General features: G+C 41.9%; 1 pseudogene; it reads left to right on the top strand.

Moving 5' to 3' along the window:
* The first annotated feature begins 4881 nt into the window (after positions 1-4881).
* Positions 4882-5582, top strand: LOC107045303 (annotated as a pseudogene).
* The last annotated feature ends 283 nt before the right edge of the window (positions 5583-5865 follow it).

The raw sequence follows: 5865 nt of genomic DNA, 5'->3' as shown, positions 1-5865 counted from the left end.
TACATGGTGCGAGTTGGCATCACAACCTAGCAGGAGTTCAAGTCCCCTTTCCTTCACATGGTTGCATAGATCCTTTCCTTTTTTCTAAGGAGGTGGTTCAGCCGAGTCATAGGGCATGTAAACTGACCCTAAAACCAAGCTCATTTCCTCGCCTTGTCCCAGGCCCAGATCCACTTGTGCCACAGCCAGGTCTCCCTCACTAGCCTGTGAACAGAAGAAAGAGTCTAGTCCTTTAATAACAATGCAAGATCTAATTTTCTCCTGAGTGTTTGCGTGATAGATTCTGCCACAACCACTGAGGCCCTTAATAGCATTGTCCACTATCCATGGTTCCTGGATCATTGCTATGACAGTCTGCATCCCAGCTAACAGCCTGACTAGAGTAGCCGAGGCTGCTTTGCTGTGGTGCAAATTTATCTGTACAATGTGCACCCGGGTTGCAGCCATAATGATGACTACTTTCCTGGTACCTCTATGTACCCTTCTTCTGACTTTCACCACGGTCTTTCGCAAGCAGCTTGACAGTTGCTTTTTGAATCCCGCAGTGCAGTCTGAAGTTGCAGGCTTTCAGAACAGAGAGTGATCGGTCGTCTATCAGCGCAACGAAGTGGGCACTTTTCGCGTCCCTACTCTCACTGCCCCGAGCGACAACCCACTCTCTGGCCTGCAGTCCTGCATTTTGTTTCTCAAGGAAGCACAGTGCTTCTTGAGCGGTTAGATCTGGGTCTTCCACGTGTAGTACAACCCTGTGCTTCTTGGGAAGCTCCGAGGCTGCGACCACACGTACAGTAAGTCCAGCTATTTTGTTTTCGGGGAAAAGGCTTTTCAGCCAATTTCCCGTTTCCTCATCAGTGCAGCACACCATTGCCACACCTTCTCTTTCCCAGACACCGTTGAAGGTGGGTGCTTTCACCCCGTCAGGTAACGCCAGAATGGCTCCCTTCAGGAGTTTCTTCACCTCCGTTATCTCTTCAGTGCCCAGTTTCTGATCCGGATATGACTCCGGCATAACTGCAAACTTGAATGAGCTCGCAGTATTCTGAGCATATGTGCCCTGATCCTGCGTTCTCATTCTCTTTTCTTTCGGTCTGACTGACGGGCTTGGCGTGGTACGCTCTGATGGAAGGCGTTTTATTGCCTTCCTCACAGCCCCCTCCCCATGCCTCTCATCGACCTTCCCTGCTGCATCCGCCAAGGTTGCAATCGCTCCCGAGGTTTGACGCAGCTTCGCTCTCTTGCGACGTCTTCTCTCGGCTCCACTCAGTCTGACCCGATTCACATCGGTACCAGACTGGTCAGCCTTGTCAGACTTCGTGTGTTCGCCATCGCTGGCCCCACCCGAAGTTGCTTTTTCAATACTGAGATTTTTTAGATTGGTTTCCATTTTTGGTCCCACGAGTACCGCGGTTAAGCGTTTTCACCTGGTGCATTGCCGCGATTGCCCAGGGCTTGGCTTGTCTCAGGTGGGTTACATCCAAGATTACTCTCAGAGGTCGCCCAGGTTTCTGAGAGCCACCGTTAGCGACACAGCTCCCCCTGTGCCACGCATTCTTAGGCGCGGTATGGCCGAGGCCATTGCTTACGCCGCTCACACACATGGATTGCATGGGCTCCTCTTAGCGACCGCGGGCGGCGGTAGTCCTTAAGATCTCCACCGCCCGCGACCGAGCCCCATCACTAACGACAAAGTGGCAATCCAGTGGAGAGGGGAGCGAGCATTTAATGCAGCTAAAAATTGTTATGTTTGTGGCAGAGCATTCACCGAAAAAGCAGTGAAGCATCGTGATCATTGCCACTTCACAGGCAAATATCGTGGTGCTGCTCATCTCGGCTGTAATCTGAATTACACGGAATCGTGTGTAATCCCAGTAGTTTTTCAAAATTTGTCAAGTTACGATTCATATTGTTTTATTAAATCTTTTGCGAAACAATTCCAAGGCGCAGTGACATTACTCCCAATTACTAAAGAGAAATACGTTTCCTTCACGAAATCGGTCAAATCGACACGAGTCGACTTGAGGTTCATCGACTCATTCCGTTTTATGGCAAGCAGTAGTGATGAACTTTCGTCATATTTAGAGGATGAAAAAAAGAGAATCACAGCCAGTCATTACCCCCAAAACGACGAAATTCGAACTCGTTACACACAAAGGAGTTTTCCCATATGAATACTTAGATTCATGGGGGGAATTAAGTGAACGCCAATTACATCGGAAAGAAGACTTTTATTCTCAATTGAATGATGAGAATATATCAGATAAAGATTACAATCATGCATGTGATGCATGGAAAAATTTCGACATCAAGACACTCGGTGAATACGCGGATTTATATCTCAAAACTAAAGTCTTGTTGCCGGCCGATATTTTTGAAAATTTTCGATGGAGTTGTTTCGCCTCATACAACGTGGATCCCCTTCATTATTATATGGCGCCAGGGCGGGCGTTTGATGCAATGTTAAAAATCACTGGAGTTCAATTGGAATAATTCCAAGACCCTGAGATGTACCTTTTCATTGAGTAAGACTTTCGAGGAGGACTGTCGGAGTGTTCAAACCAATATGGAAATGCAAATAACCACTATATGGGAGCTGATGAGTATAACCCTGCAGAAGAAGAATCGTATTTGATTTATCTGAATGTAAATAACTTATATGGAGCAGCAATGAATCATCATTTGCCGAATGGGAACTTCTGTTGGCTGGAAGATTGGTCATCCCTTAACGTCCTGAGGATTCCAGATGACTCAGAGACTGGATGCATCCTGGAGGGTGACCTGGAGTACCCACAGGAATTGCATGAAGAGCATAAAGATTTACTATTGTGCCCAGAGCATAAAATCCCCCCAAACGGTCAATCAAATTTACCAAAATTATTGACGAGGTTAAACTCAAAAAAAAATTACGTCATTCATTATACGAATTTAAAACAATATTGTAGTTTGGGCTTGAAAATTACTAGAATTCATATAATCTTGAAGTTCTCTCAGAGCTTATGATTAAAAAATAATATTGATTTAAATACCAATTACCGGGAAAATTCCCAGAATAATTTCGATTATTTTTCCAACCCAAATATCGGGCAATATAATTGGTCCATTCGATATCACGTGGTACAAGCTACAGGGTTTTCAACTGATAATTTTTTGATAATTTTCTCTGGTAGTTGCTATATAAAAAACAAAACATCACGCAGTCGAATTAACCTCTCTTCAAACTGACAGATTGAATTGAATTGTGGTAATCCGAGGATTTTTATTCGAAATGAGTGTTAATTATACAATTTTCGTTTCTCAATTGTGAGTTTCGTCTCATGGTCCAATTATATTGCCCGACATTTGGATTGGAAATATAATCCCCCGAATACCACACGAGCTTCAAAATTAATCGGGCAGTTTCCTCAAGGTTCCCTGCATACAAACGAAGTCGACGGGTTTATCAGGAAAAATCACTCGTGTTTATCACTCGTGATTTTTTAACCTGAAAAACTTGACTCCTTCGTTTGTTTGCAACAAACCTATCGGAAAATACCCGATAATTTTGAAGCTCTTGTGGTATTACAAGTGAATTTTTTTTTATAAATTAATGAATAATGCTGTTTTTGGAAAAACAATGGAGAACGTTAGAAAACATCTCGATGTAAAACTAGTTTCAAATTGGGAGGAACGATGGAGTGCTGAGAGTTGGATAGCGAAAACTAACTTTCATAGCAGTATTATCTTTGATAAGGATTTGGTAATAATTCAAATGAGTCGTACAAAAATTAAATTTAAGAAGCCAATATACATACGTTTCAGTATTCCAGACATTTCTAAAACATACATTTACGATTTTCACTATAATTATGTAAAAAATACTTTTAAGGATAGTGCAAAACTATTGTACACAGACACTGATATTCTTATTTATAATTTTAAAGTGGAGGATATTTATGAAATTATGAAAAGTGATATCGATAAATTTGACACTTCTGATTGGCGGAGATTTTAGCACATCAAGCAGGGGGTTTGATGGCGCTACCGAATGATTTCGGGGAATTCAAACGCGACTCAACTCTAATTATTCATACTTTATAAAATTGACTGATGATTAATCTGGGCCGAACTGGTGGACGTTCGGAAAATTACCGTGGATTTTTGGCGCTTCCTACGGGTCGGTTCTCCTGGATTCACGGGGTTAAAGGACCGATACTCCTAACTAATTTTCTCAAATTTCTCAAAATCTTGATGCAACCTGGCAATTCACGGGATACAAGGGTTGCACTTGTTCCACGTGACCTTCCACCGAAAAACTGAAACGTAACCAGTTAACCACCGTAAAATCCATCATAATTTGGAGCGCCGGCATTTCAGCCGGACCTAGACGATTTACCGTAAGATTAACAATAGGGTGGTTCCCATAAAGGTTATCGGATCACTCAAAAATTTGGCCCTTCTTCACGATAACCCTATGGGCCCTCAAAAACGCGTAATTTCAGATCTTTATTAGTCAAAAACGAAACGAAACCGCAAAATTACTAAGCGGAAGCGCGAAGCAACGAAAAGTACACGACTGGATTATCCCAGGGATAATCGGAAAAATGACCACACCGGAGTGGGAAACAAAATCCTAATTTCTCTTTCTCTCTCTCTACTCACGATCCGTTTCCGAATGTCGCCGGAGGTGGATGTTCTCAGGTCCTGGTGGTGTCTCTAACGAACATCCCCACATGTTCGTTACAGGCCTTACAAAATTTTGTCTTCTAACCTCAGTTTTTAAAACCATCAATTATATTTCCAACCCTTAGAAATTGATACTGAATAAAAATTGGAAGAACACAACGAAAACTGAAGAGTTATTATTGTAAAAATTGACAATCATATTATTCATTCTAAAAAATATTGATGATACAAATTATCAATCCTTTTTCACAGATTCTAAAGATTACTGGTGGTATCATCAAGGAGGCCAATCTCAATTTTCGTCGATTAGGTGATACTGTTAGTACCAAGGAATTTCAATTTGGACGTGGTAGCCACCTGGAACTCCTGGGAACTTATGATATTGCTAATGGTGCTAACCAGACAAAGAAAGACGAAGAGGTCACATACAAAGCCATCGAAATGGAAGACGTTTGCAACGCTCACGGTCCAGTGATTGTGTCAGGATGGCTGAAAGAATATTTCAGGAGTATCACCACATCGAACGGGGCCAGTTATGGTTGTGGTATGATCTGTACCTCAGTTCACAGAATGACCACCCATGTTACAACATTCGTTCCCAGAGATGAATTATTAGAAGGGATGAAGATGCAATTGATGCAATCCAAGGGACGATTGAGCGCCGAGGAGATTCATTCATTCTCAACGTGTCAACGATGAGTCAGATCACCCAGATCACTAACGCTCCGAGGATGACGGAAGATGCGATGGATGATGCAGTTGAATCACCCCCTCTGACTTCCAAAAGAGCTGCAGATGAATCTCTCCAGGACAAAGAGAATAAGGTAGTAAAAAAAGTTGATCGGCTGCTGCACTTTATTTTTATAATTTCTTCAACCCACAAATTTATTTATTTTTTCTTTCAGAAACAAAAAGTCGATTAGACTGACTCCATCTTATTCGACCTCCATATTCCATTTGTTTTATCATTGTGATTGTGATAGAATGATGAAGATCAGATCAGATAAAAAATCAGTTGATTCCTAATGCTCGGCTCATTCCGCATGACGAGTCCTTTTGATATTTTCAGTGTTAGTTGTGTCAAGACAACTGTCGAATTTGACAGATCATTATATCTGAACTGATTTTCACATGAAAAAGCATACCAAATTTAATAATTTTGTCAATTTACACCGACGCCAAAAATATCAATAATATGTATTTATT

This window comes from Diachasma alloeum, unplaced genomic scaffold, assembly GCF_001412515.2.
Source record: "Diachasma alloeum isolate Michigan unplaced genomic scaffold, Dall2.0 Dall_scaffold_00913, whole genome shotgun sequence".
In the NCBI taxonomy this organism is placed as follows: Eukaryota; Metazoa; Arthropoda; class Insecta; order Hymenoptera; family Braconidae; genus Diachasma; species Diachasma alloeum.
Note: the sequence above shows the minus strand (reverse complement) of the source record. Positions and strands in the feature narration are given on the sequence as shown.